Raw genomic sequence first — 13,755 nt, 5'->3', positions numbered from 1 at the left:
GTAATGACAATGAAGACTGGTCTCTATTCTAAAACAAACATATATATATATATATATAAACACATGAACACAAGCAAACACTGAGCCATGAGCACACATATGAAGCGTAACTGTTGGGGTAGGTATTGATGGAGAAGTGTGGTGGGGGGACAGCAGGATGCACATTTGCTTCCTCTGACTCATGAAGGGGAAAGGTTACTTAGTAAATATTGATTTATGCTGTGTGTGTGTGTGTGTGTGTGTGTTTGTGTGTGTGTGTCTTTCCACAAAACAATAACGGACAAAAAGAGGGTGGATCCACATCTCTAACTCAAACACCCTTTCGTGAATCTATTAGAACCACAGCTACTCGGACATGGTCCCAAGTATCACCATGGTTTATGACCAGTGTAGACAAGGGGGTGAAGAGAGAGAGAGAGAGAGAGAGAGAGAGAGAGAGAGAGAGAGAGAGAGAGAGAGAGAGAGACACTGTGGAGTGGGCCCCAGAGCAATCACATTCATGGTCTAGGTGATGAAAACCATCTGCATCAAACACACTTGCTAGTTCTGCTGAGGCCACAAATTAAAACACACACACACTTAAACACACTCCATCAAGCACACACACTTTACAAAAAAATGCCCACGCAGACACACGCACACATGGGCACACCTAAAATCACAGTCTTCTGACTACTCTAGAATCCCCTCCCATATGTTGGCTTGACCTGAACTTTCAAAGTAGACCCACTGACGCACACACACACACACACACACACACCACCTCGCCTGCCCCGCCTGTCCTATTCCATGGCATGTGGTGTGAATTACTCTTCACACACTCTGTGTCGGTATAATCTGTGTGTGCGTGTGTGTGCGTGTGTGTGTGTGTGCGTGCGTGTGTGTGCATTGGCAGGGGCCAGCAGACACGTCTGGCAACAATAAAGGACAATTCCACCCAAATTACCACCCTGATTACCACTATATTAAAGAGGCATTTATGGCTTTCATAAACGCTACTACCACATAGAGGTGATGCCTGTCTCCTGTCCTTTCCCCTGTGTGTGCATGTGTGTGTCCTATTGGACACATACAATCAACCGCTTCAACAGGAAACCCTAGAAGGCATAGGTTACATAGAGCAGCATTAGTATTCTACCTTACGCTGTGTTAGATGTGTGCAGTCAGGAAAATGCAGAAGGCTCTGAGCTGCTCTCTCTTTCTCTCGCTCTCGGTCTCAGTTAGAAACTCCCCATATCCACTCCACCACTTGTAAAGGGAACACCCATCTCGTTTGGCTCTCTTTCCTTCCTTGACCCTTCCTTCCCTCTCTTCTTCACACTCACTCGTTCCCTTTCTGCGTCTGACCCGGGCAAGCGCTAACACTGTAGACAGCCCCCCCCTCCCCCCCCCTCTCCCCCTGTGGCATTCTTGGGGGCGCGCTGCACCTTTAAAGAAAATATGAGAGAGGCCTGAGAGGGAGGCCCAACAACAGAGTCTTTGTGCTGCCGCTAAGCACACACACGCACGCACACACACACACCCACACACACACACACACACACACAGATACACACACACCACGGTGGTGTCAGACAGGTTTTATTAGAGCGAGGGAAGAAGGGGAGGGAAGAGGGAAGGAGGGGTGAGGAGGTCACTACTCAGCTTGGAGGCCTGAGTGCAGAGTTAGAGAGTGTGTGTGTGTGTGTGTGCGTGTCCACGCACACGCAAGTGTGTGTGTGTGGAGTGCGTTCAGTGTGTGAGTTCGTCTGACTTGTCATCACCCCCTCTGTAAATCATCGCCCTGACACAGCCTTTAATAACAGTGCATTTTTTAATTCAGCAGGGTCACACACACACGTACACGCACACACACACGCACGTGGACACATTCAAACAGGCTTCAGAAAAATGGCTGACAACTATATTTCTTTTCGTTGAGCAGGCCAAGAGAAGGAGGGAGTGGGGGGGGGGGAGGGGAGGAGAGTGGGCTGGCTGGAAGGCCCATTAGGAGAAAAGGAGGGAAAATCATTTTGGTGGATGTTCATAATGGTCTTGATGTGTTGCTGTATGTGTTTCTGGGTGTATGTGTGTCTATGCCTGTTTGTTAAGAGGGTGGTGGGCACTTATAAGAAAGTGGATTCCATTCCACCCATTGCTGGAGGCTGCAGTTGACATCTCAGATAAGAACAAATACAACAACAAACAGAGACGGCTAGGGCAGACTTTGCCAAAGGTGTGTGTGTGTGTGTGTGTATATATAAGCTTGGCTTGGGTTGCTAAAGCAAACAGGTCTGCTGTGTGATGAATCTGGTCTCTAACCCAGCCGTGTTTGGGCGAGAGACCCAGAGAAAGAACGCAGAAGCAACAGAGCAATCTAAACAGAGAGAGAGAGAGAGAGAGAGAGAGAGAGAGAGAGAGAGAGAGAGAGAGAGAAGAAGGGGGGGAAGAAAAAGAGAGTGAGGGGAGGGATGGAGAGGAAGAAAGAGAGGGAAAGAGAGGCGTAGAGTTAGAGGGAGAAAAGAGAAAAAGAGGGGTTGGGGGGTGGGGGAGAGAGAGCGAGAGAGACAGGTGGGGTACCATATGTAGAAGTAATCCGTCAGTGCTGACTGAGGTCCATTGTTGACGGGCGAAACGAAACAACCCCCCTACTCTGCCCCGTAGATAAACAGCCCTCAGGCAGACAGTGGGCCGGGCTCAGGAAGGAGGGGGCAGGGGCAGGTGGTATCAGATTTATCAGGTCTCAGACTGAGAGAGAGAGACTGAGGGGGGGAGGGAGAGAGAGAGGGAGAGAGAGAGAGGGAGAGGGAGAGAGGGAGAGGGGAGAGGGAGAGAGGGAGAGTGAGGGGGAGAGAGAGAGAGAGGGAGAGAGAAAGAGGTAGAAAAACTGAGATTGCGAGGGAGAGAAGACGGGGGGAAATAGAGTTGGAGAAAGTGGGGGATTGAGCTTCAGAGAGAGGAAGTCACCCCAACTGGGATGCTCCTGTTGTTCCTACATTATCTTTCTATCAGAGGAGTCTTGAACTTAGCCAGAGATCCAGCTGGGACTTCATACTGCTGGCTTCCTCTCTCTCTCTCTCTGTCTGAGCTCAGAAGGGTTTCACTTGGTGCTGTTGGTGATGTAGTCAGTTAGGCGCATAGTCTCTCCAGTGTCTCTCCTGCCACCTGCCCCCCCCCCCTCCCCTCCTACCCACCCCCCAGTCTGCCTGACTAGCAGATAACTTTACACACTTCTCAGTCCGTCTCCCAACTCTTGTAACAACCCCCCCCACACACACACACTTACACACCCCATCCATCTCCTTTCCCCCTCCCCAAGAGAGGGGAGAGAATAAAGAAGGGATGTAGAATGAGTGCGAGGGGGATGAGAGGAGTGAAAGGAGACTGGTCACAGCCTGCTGCCTCTCTACAGTCCTGCACGGCTCACTGACTTTGGATCAGTGGAGAGGAGGAGAGAAAAGAACAACTCAGAAATTCTCCTCTCCTCCCTCATCGTCTCTCTCTGTCTCTCTCTCTTTCTCTCTGTCTCTCTCTGTCTCTCTCTCTCTCTGTCTCCTCTCTCTCTCTCTCTCTCTCTCTCTCTCTGTCTCTCTCTCTCTCTCTCTCTCTCTCTCTCTCTCTCTCTCTCTCTCTCTCTCTCTCTGTCTGTCTCCACACCCTGTGTCCGGGAGCAGTAGCGATGGAGCTGAAAGCCAAATAAAGCTCTGTGGAAGCTGCCTTCTTCCACAAGGAGAGGGGAGAACCCCACATCTCCTGTCCCTCCCTTCATTTCTCGCTCCCTGTTTCTCTTTCTCTCTTCCCCCTCCCCCTCTCTCTTCCCCCTTCTCTACTCTGTTTACTCTGACTCTGAAGGAAAAAAAGAAGAAAAGGGAAGATGAAATTCAACACTAGACAGCTACCAGGGTGTCAGTCATCAGGAGAAGATAGCAATAAATCACACCTGTTATAACAGTAGACTCGTTCGCAGCTATGCACACACACACACACACACACACACACACACACACACACACACATGGGCGTGCGCGCGCGTGCACAGAGGAGGCGACAGTTAGTGGGATTGCTCCATGACTTTAGGGCATATGTAAGTGAAGGCTTGGTTTCAGCTGCGGTGGCTTCTGCTGTATCACATGCATCACTGTCACTCACCACAAAAACCTTCACAGCTCCCTGTTCCTTCTCTTCACCTCCCCTGTCTCTCTCTCTCTTTCACCTCCCTGTCTCTCTCTCTCTTCACCTCCCTGTCTCTCTCTCTCTTCACCTCCCCTGTCTCTCTCTCTCTTCACCTCCCCTGTCTCTCTCTCTCTTCACCTCCTCTGTCTCTCTCTCCACCCTCCCTGCTTCTCTCTCTCCACCTCCCGTCTCTCCTTCTACACCTCTCTCTTGCGTCTTCTCCTTTTCCTTTCCGTCTTCGATCTTCATCGTCTCACTTCCTCTCTCTACCTCTCCATGTCTCTCAATGAATTCATCTCTCACTCTCTCACTCTCTCACTCTCTCACTCTCTCACTCTCTCACTCTCTCACTCTCTCACTCTCTCACTCTCTCACTCTCTCACTCTCTCACTCTCTCTGTCTCTCTGTCTCTCTGTCTCTGTCTCTGTCTCTGTCTCTGTCTCTGTCTCGTGCCTGTCTGTTATTGATAAAGCTGGTGGCTCACACAATAGACACCTCAGTAGATATAGCCTAGACAGTCTGAAGTAGAAAATAGATCAGCCGTTATAAAGCTGGAAACACTGCAATGGCAGCTGCTGACCGTATGAGCCTAGTCTGTCCTAACATCTGTCTGCCTGTCTGTCTAACATCTGTATGTCTGTTTGTCTGTCTGTCTGTCCCTCATATCATCTGTATGTCTGTTTGTCTGTCTGTCCTAACATCTGTCTGCCTGTCTGTGCTCATATCATCTGTCTGTCTGTCCTCATATCATCTGTCTGTCTGCCTGTCTGTCTGTCCTCATATCATCTGTCTGTCTGTCCTCATATCATCTGTCTGTCTGCCTGTCTGTCTGTCCTCATATCATCTGTCTGTCTGTCTGTCCTCATATCATCTGTATGTCTGCCTGTCCTAACTGATAAGTAGGGCCTGTGCTGGCAGTAGAGTGAATGGGCATGTGTGGTTTGCTGTAAGAATGTAAGGTTAGAGGAAAAGTCTTGGGTGTAGGGGAGAGAGGTAGCCTGGCTCAAAGCCTGCTAAGCAGGACAATTCACGGAAGGTTACAAATAACCCACACAGAGACCAGACTTTACTTCTGCTTTTCTCCACTCCTCTCTCTCCCCCCCTCTCTCCCCCTCTCTCCCCCTCTCCCCCTCTCTCTGGTATTAATTTGGTGCTTCTGCCCCCTCATCCACTCTCTAGTTCTCTCCAGCTCACATTTGTTTCGCTCATGGCATCGCAGACCTAAGAACTAAAACTCAGTACCTATATAAATGCACTAAAGTAAACCCAATACCTCAAACTGCAGTGAGTGATCTTGAGCTGGAATTATCCAAGCCACCTTCAAAACACCAGCCAGCCGCCATCCATTCAGCTATTTAATGTAATGTTTCCGCAATATAAAGGCTGCATTCGAGAGCTGAGGTTTTAAATGGCTGCAGCCGGCCGTTCTGGGCCCAGACTGACCATTAAAGAGAGGAAAGGCTGCGTTCAAGAGCCAATGCAATAAAAAGCTCACAACTCCAAAAGAACTTCAAATATGTTGTAATGTTTGAAAACCCTGGCCGTTTTAATATTTTTTCACATCCTATTTTCACAAAAGGGACCTGTTCTAAACTCCAGAGACCCTGCCGCTTTCCAGATGTTTCACTACACCTCCAATTCGGCAGAAACGCTGTTTTGTTTCAATGAGGAAACCTCTCCTCTTAAGATTCAGCTTCTTCACTGCTAATGTTTCAGTTGTATCGCAGGCCTTCACATCCAGTCATGAAGACTGGAGAGCAGAACAGTCCACATGACACGTCACATGACTCGTGTGGTATACCTGTCATGTGTAGGACTATTTCACAAAGAAAGAGTAGGATGCTGAACACTCTTTAGCATACACAGCCAGAACTGTGGGCCTAAACTCAGCCCAGCCGGCTAATTGCTGGCAAATAGCAACTGAAGCAGTTTCCCTACACAGAAAAACACACACACACCAACACATGTGCTACACACACACACACACACTCACACTCATACACACACAGCAGTTTCCCTGTGGTTTGCTCAACACAGCTCGCTTGGCAGGATAGGAAGGTTTCACTCCAGACAGACCCACCCCACAGAGGAAGGCACACACACTCTCACATACACAACACACACACACACGCACACACACCAGACAGACAGTATACACATACTGAGCCTGTTTCTCACATAAGGAAAGACATTAACTGGTCTTGTCATCTGCTCCAGGGGACAAGGGCAATGACTAAGGTCTCAGGTCTTAGTTGGGTGACCTCCAGGGCTGGGGGGCCTCTCAGTCTGCTCTGTCCCACCTGGGGGTGATCCTGAGCGGGAGAGACAGCAGGGCCGGCCCCTGATGAGGATAGCACTAGCCTGGCAACCAGGCTCCATATGGAACCCATTTCACTGTTATTATTAATAACCAAAAAAATCAAACTAATAACGCATTCAAGATGCTGCCAAGACTTAACTCTGGAGACTGAGGGAACACACACATACACACATATAGTCAAACACATAGTTCAGGGCACATATGCAGTCTATTGGTTATACAGAAAAAGACTTCCTAGCCAGTGGCCTGTAAAAGTATTAGTCTGCCTGCCCACTTCAAGAAAATTCTAAGTCTTTCATGTCTCTGGTTCAGAAGGGCTTTTACACCTGGTACAGACCCTAACAAGGGGAGGAACGAGATGTGGAGCGACAGACCAGACCAGTCCAGTCCATTCCAGTACAGTTCAGAAAAAACTAAACAAGTATTCAAATGAAACAACACTAGACTTCCTGAGAGTTGCCAAAACCTAAAGCTGTGGTGGAGTATGTTTCCAAACCTGGAGTGTGTGTGTGTGTGTGTAAGTGCGTCATGGGTGGAGGGCTGGATTTGTGTGACTAGGGAAAGAATAAATACTATTGGAGGAAACAGAAATTTCACAGCCACTGCCATGAAGCCACGTCTCCCTGAGAAGGACACACACACACACACCACACACGCGCGCACACACACACACACACCATACACACACGCACACACACGCGCACACACACACACACACACACCTTTTTTCATCTTCCACACCTTACAAAGTCATTGAGATATCCTGGTAAAGTGAAGAGCAATCTTTAACACAAATCCCCATCCAGCCTTCTAAAAGAAAAGACTTATTCAAAAGCATTCACGTAACACTGCACATGGAGGAGAAGATGAAACTCATCCCACCCATCCCAGGCCTGGGGAGGAGAGAAGAGAGAGAGAAGAGAGAGAGAGAAGCTGCATTCCTCTCCTCCTCCCTGTTGACTCTAATCTCTCTTTAAGATGGCTCACACAAAGAGCCTGCTCACACTAGCTAATTAGCAACACTTAAGGCCTCCGTAACCATTGTTTGTGTGTATGTGTGTGTGTGCGTGCCTTTATGTGTACCCTGCACCGCCACAGTTTCCAGGGTAACTACTTGGAGAGTGACGCAGCGGGCATTGCACTTTTTGTCTCTCCTCACTCTCCAATCTCTCCTTTTCTCTCATTCTATGGGTGTCCCTTTCTTCAGCGAACCTGGCGTGGAGCGTATGGCTGGGGAGAGCAACCGTTCCTGAGCGCTGTCTTGGGGGAGGGGACACCCCACACAGGGTTAGAGTGGAAGGAACTGTGTTGGTAGTTAAGGTGTGTATGGGGTGGTGAGGATGGTATTATAATCAACAACCCTCTTTAAGCATTTAGCACATAGACACAAACACACATCATGAAACAAATAGGGTTATGATTATGACTAAAACTTCATGTTGTGGAGGAATGGGAAATAAGTGTTAACAACAACCAGTCCTCTAGTCCCCCCCCCCCACACACACACACACACACCAGTTTACTGGACCAGAGAGAACAATGATAGCCACTAAGATCTTCCTGCTGACCTCATGGCCTTTCCATTGCCATGGTGATGACTCTAAACCCAAGTGTGAGTGTCAACAATCAAGCGTTCCTCACTCAGGATCAGGAGAAAAACGCTCAGTCAACAGCTTGTGTGTTTTTCTATTTACCTGACAATGTAGACAGGCTGCCTGGTTGAAGTGCTTCCAACACTCCCATGGCAACCCAACCTTTGTGGTGCCCCAAGGGTGTGTGTACACATCAGTCTCCACAACAGAGAAAGGAGTCACACAGACACACACATACACACACACACACACACGTATACACACACACTGTCAGGCCTGGGTGCTTCCATCCTCTCTGTTGGGATGTGAGCCTCTCTGTGTGTAGGTCAGTCAACCCTGTGGGTCCTGTGATGGGGGACGTGGACCTCATGGACCATGTCTACTTGTCTGCTTTCTACCTGCTCCTATTACTGCTTTTGTTTCACATAATCAAATAGCACAGTGTCTACAGTTTATATAGAACTACTGACCAAGCCCTGATGGATAATAATCAATATTGTGATGCATCAAGTGCTGAGATGAAGAGGAGTGTAAGACAGAGAAAGAGAGCTACAGAAAATTATAGAGAGGAAGGAGATAGAAAGAGGAGGGAGAAAGAGAGAGATAGAGAGAGCGTGATGGAGAAAGAGAGAGATCAGAATCCCTTCTCTCACCGGATCCTCCAGTCAAATGCCTTGCTGGAAAATGCAGTAAATTTTCTTATGAACCCCATAAATATGACATCCCAGCATTCCAGAATTAGGCCTCAATGTGTGAAAAAATCATTAAAAGACAAATATGGAATATCAGAGAGAGAGAGAAAGAGAGAGAGAGACATGTGAAAGCCATTACTTTATACAGTATGTGCTGCATCTGCATAGACAGGGAAAGAGAGAGAGCGAGAGAGAAAGAGAGAGAGGGGGTATGTGGATATCAATATGTCTTCAAAGCACACATTCAGATTACGTGATTCTGACACAGTCATTTTGTTGTTGTTATGCTATATAAAAAAAGCAGCTTTGGCACACTTGCGTGTGTCCAATTGTAAACACAATTTTTGTATTTTCTCGGCAAATATCAAATATCTGACTGTTAAGTGGCTTGTTAGCTAAAAAAGAGCGAAACTGGCCACACCGGCAACTTCGAGATTTTCAACCAGCAGCCACAAAAAAAGTCGAAGCGCTCTGGAAAAAAGACTGCTCTCCTCATTGGGTTCTATTGAAAAAAGACACTGGCGCTCATTAAAAAACTCTGATATGGACACTTAGCCTTGACCATGCAATTGTAGACCTTGTAATTTGAAAGTTTGCTGAGTTAATCGTAATGAGGGATGTTAAAGCATGGCGCAGTGTATGAAGGTAACCTATGTATTGATTCAAGATGAGTACGATTTGAATGCTTTCCTAATAATGATGTCTAAATGATGTCACCTGTTTTTTTTTACTCTCCGCAGCACTTTGATAAGCAGTTTACAGATCAGCGCAAAGTAAAAACTTTGTTTATAGATGCATTACAAGAAGAAAGTAAGTGAATAATCGTGCAGAGCAAGAGGGAGAGGAAGAGAGAGAGAGAGAGAGAGAGAGAGAGAGAGAGAGGAGAGAGAGAGAGAGAGAGAGAGAGAGAGAGAGAGAGAGAGAGAGAGAGAGAGAGAGAGAGAGAGAGAGAGAGAGAGAGAGAGAGAGAGAGAGAGAGGGAGGGAGGGAGGGAGGGAGGGAGGGGGGAAGAGGAAAAAGCAAAGAGGGAAATGAAACAGAGGGGGGAGTTATAGATGGATACAGAGAGCAGGAAAAAACAGATAGAGAAACTCTTTGAGAGTTCCAGAGGAAGTTAGTGCTCTATAGATTTCTTTGTATCGCCCTGGTAACAGCAGTGGGTGTTCCAAGATGCTAGGCAACCACAGTAACCCTTCCCCTTTCTCCCTCAACCACTGTCGCCTCCACCCCGACCTCTGGTGACCTCTGTGACCTCTGAACTGTAGTGACCTCAGACACAAAGAGTTTGGACCAGGGGAACTTAAGAGGTGACAACACTTAGCAAGCGGGTCTGGTCAGATTTACGGTTCTCTTTCTTACGCCCCCCCTCCCTCACGCCACCACACACACACACACACACACACACACACACACACACACACACACTACACTGGTAAACCACTCCGGGCCACTCAGAGAATTTGATATTGTAACACCATGCCCCATATCCTCATCCCCAAGTCCTGCTGACCTGGAGGTGACCCCAGAGAGAACAGTCCAGGTCACACAGGACGTCACCTCCAACACCTCCACATCACCACGCTACCATTGGCCAAATGAACTACCATTAAAACCAGGACACTAGCTTTCTCCCCTCCCTCTCACACCCACACACACAATATGGGTCTGCTAGAAAAATACATATGTCCCACACTCTCAACCCCCCTCACTAAGTGCTTCATACGGTCCCAGTATGGCCAATTAGAGAGTCTAGACTATTTAACAGGAAACCCTGGGTTGTCTGTAAGCTATCTATCTATCATCTTATATCATCTGGCAACACACACTCAACGCCTTCATCTGTCTCCATGTTCATCTCACAAACGATGTCCAGCATTTGACACACACACACACGCGCACACACACAGCATATTGCCCATCGTGTTTGTGTATATCTAAGATCTTTATCAGTTCTCCTTGATTTCCAATCATCACTGTGGCTCTTTAATTACACCCTTCATTAACTCACATTAGTTTACTGTGTGTGTGTGTGTGTGTGTGTGTGTGTGTGTGTGTGTGTGTGTGTGTGTGTGTGTGTGTGTGCGTGTGTGTGGGTGTGTGTCTGAGAGAGAGAGGATAAAGAAACAGAGAAAGACGCACGAACAGGGGACAGAGAGAGGCGGCCCGCACTCCTTTTCAATTTGTGAATCTGTCTTTGTTTCACCCAATGTTCCCTACGACTCCCCAGAGTAGAAGTGACTGGATGGCAATCTGTCTCCTAACTTCAGATCGTGCGAGTGTGATTGTGTGTGTGTGTCACTGTCTAGCTTTGGTGCACATGGAGTCCCTTTTCCCCCCCCTCTTCCTTTCCTCCATTCACAGTTGACTCGGCCTCCATGAGGCAGCAGCCTGTGGCTCTCCCCCGTCTGCCTCTGTTCCCCGCCGGAGCAGTCGGCTGGGGGAGGTCCACCCCTCCTCCCCAGCACAGACAGGTGAGTCAGAGAGAGGGCCAGAACAGAAGAGATGAACACGGCAACTAAGAGCACTGACCTGCATTTCTAAAAGAGGGACTCAAAGAGAAATATAAAAGGTAAAGAATGCACAGCGTCTGTTTTTTTCTTGTTGTTGAGAGATTAACATACACACGCAGACACACACATACAGATTTTGGCTGCCGATATTGTTACATGTGATTCATGATTGAAGAGCTTTGTTACGTGTCTGCCAACCCGGCCTAATCCCTGGAGAAATACTAGGCTCTACTTTCATTCTCCCCTCTTCCTTCTCTCTGTCCCCTTGCTCTCTCTATCTCCACCCTCTCTTAGCCCCCGTCTTTGCCCAAGGGGTAAAATTGGTCTTCCCCCTCCCTCCTCTCTCCTCTCCTCTCGCTCTGTTCTTACTGAGCAGGCAGACAGGCAACATTCCTCAGGGAGGCCCAGGCGCCCTTTTCTGACACGTCTCAGTGTTACACCCCTCCCTCCATCCCCCTCGCCACCCCTCCGTACCCCCGCTCCCTTCCCTTCCCCTATGGCAGAGTTTCCCCTCATCCGTCCAGCTCACAGAGCTCTTCCCCCCTCCACTTCTCTCTCTCCTACCTGTTCATCTGTGTCTCTCTCCTAAGCCCCCCCCCTTCAAGCTCATCCACATGCCGCTCCCTCCCAACCCCAGAGATAGAGGGATAAAGAGAGGGAGAGAGGACGGAGGAAGAGAGGAGGGAAAGGGCCTGGTGAAGTGGCTTGACGCCTGGAGACGACTGCGATGTCTCAGGGTCTCCAGGGTCTCCAGGAAAGCAGGCTTTGTGTTCCGACAACACCACCTCGTGAAGAAGAGAGTGTGTGTGTGTGTGTGTGTGTGTGTGTGTGTGTGTGTATGTGCATGTGTGTGTGTGTGTGTAAGACATCACCACAGTTCTTGTCTTGCTCCAGTGGGTACTGACATGGTGTTTAAGCACCAACACTAGTCTGCACTACAGCTTCAGGTGTGAGACTCACTGAGGGGAGAAACGGTGTGTGGGGGGGGGACAGGGGAGAGGGAGAGAGTTAGGAGAAGAGGGAGAAGAGGAAGGAGAGTGGGAGAGGAGAGGGAGAGAGTTAGGAGAAGAGGGAGAAGAGGAAGGAGAGTGGGAGAGGAGAGGGAGAGAGTTAGGAGAAGAGGGAGAAGAGGAAGGAGAGTGGGAGAGGAGAGGGAGAGAGTTAGGAGAAGAGGGAGAAGAGGAAGGAGAGTGGGAGAGGAGAGGGAGAGAGTTAGGAGAAGAGGGAGAAGAGGAAGGAGAGTGGGAGAGGAGAGGGAGAGAGTTAGGAGAGGAGGGAGAAGAGGAAGGAGAGTGGGAGAGGAGAGGGAGAGAGTAAGGAGAAGGAGAAGAGGAAGGAGAGTGGGAGAGGACAGGGGCCTGCACCTGACTGAGTCACACTAAGCTAACACATGGCCAGTTAGAAACAACAGAGTAGTATGTGTGAAAAAGAGGCATTTTGAGTGGTGACATCAGAGGATACTCGCAGCGATGCTCGCTGGCACGGAATTAACTCAGCTAGTGTGTGTGTGTGTGTGTGTGTGTGTGTGTGTGTGTGTTGTGTGTGTGTGGATGGCACGCTTTAGAAAGATTTGATGACAAGGGTGACCAACAATAGCCTAGTACCATGTACAGTAGAGATGTGGTTATGAGAAGTGAGAATTTAATAGCAAAGTATGACTGTACATTCTGCCCTTCCTCTACTCTCAGTATATCCCCCCTCCCCAGGAAATGGAGCAAAGGTTGTGGCCGTCTTTCAGTCAGCCGGAGGATGGGGGGGGGGGGGGAGGAGGAAGGGAATGAAAGATGGAAAGAGAGACGGAGGTCTGTTTGTGGTTGGTAACATGCTCAAGAGAGGAAATACCAGCACACACACATTTGCACATACATACAAACACACACATATATACACAAACACACACACACACACAGGTGCAAAAACACAGACAGGAGAGAAGAGGGATGAGGAATAAAGGCTGGCTTGTGTGAGGTATGGGTGCATGTAGACGTGGAAGCCACCAGGGAGGTTAAGGAGAGAGGGATAAAGAAGGGAGAGGAATGAAGGAGGGCAGTGGGGGGGAGGGGGGTTGAGAGCCCTTAATTCAGATTGTTCCCAATAATTGGAATAACCCTGCATAATTTAATCAGCAGGAAGGAAACCTTGATTTGACTACTTGGCCTCAGAACTCAGTCACCCTTCCCTCACACACACACTCACACACCCCCGCGCGCACACACACACACACAATGACACACTTGACCTCAAGCGCCTGTCTGCTCTCTCTAGTGCAGGGTGGTATTCAGTGATTCACTACAATGAGGTCAGTGATATGAAGCCATGAATGATGAATCCATGGTGAGCTGTCCTCTCCTCACGACTTTCAGAAACAACACATACTCAGTCCACAACACGTTTGAGTATCCATGGCTAGAGTGTGTGTTCATATGTGTGTGTGCACATGCATGTGTGTCTGTGTTTCTGTGAATGTGTGTGTGTGGGGGGTGGGGTTC

General features: G+C 48.7%; 1 protein-coding gene across 1 annotated transcript in view; it reads right to left on the bottom strand.

Annotated features, from left to right (window-relative positions):
* foxp4 (forkhead box P4) overlaps positions 1-13,755 on the bottom strand; it is a 92,683-nt gene that overhangs the window by 13,245 nt on the left and 65,683 nt on the right.

The sequence above is a fragment of the Osmerus mordax genome, chromosome 1, assembly GCF_038355195.1.
Source record: "Osmerus mordax isolate fOsmMor3 chromosome 1, fOsmMor3.pri, whole genome shotgun sequence".
Classification (NCBI taxonomy): domain Eukaryota; kingdom Metazoa; phylum Chordata; class Actinopteri; order Osmeriformes; family Osmeridae; genus Osmerus; species Osmerus mordax.
This window is presented reverse-complemented; position numbering and strand designations above follow the sequence as displayed.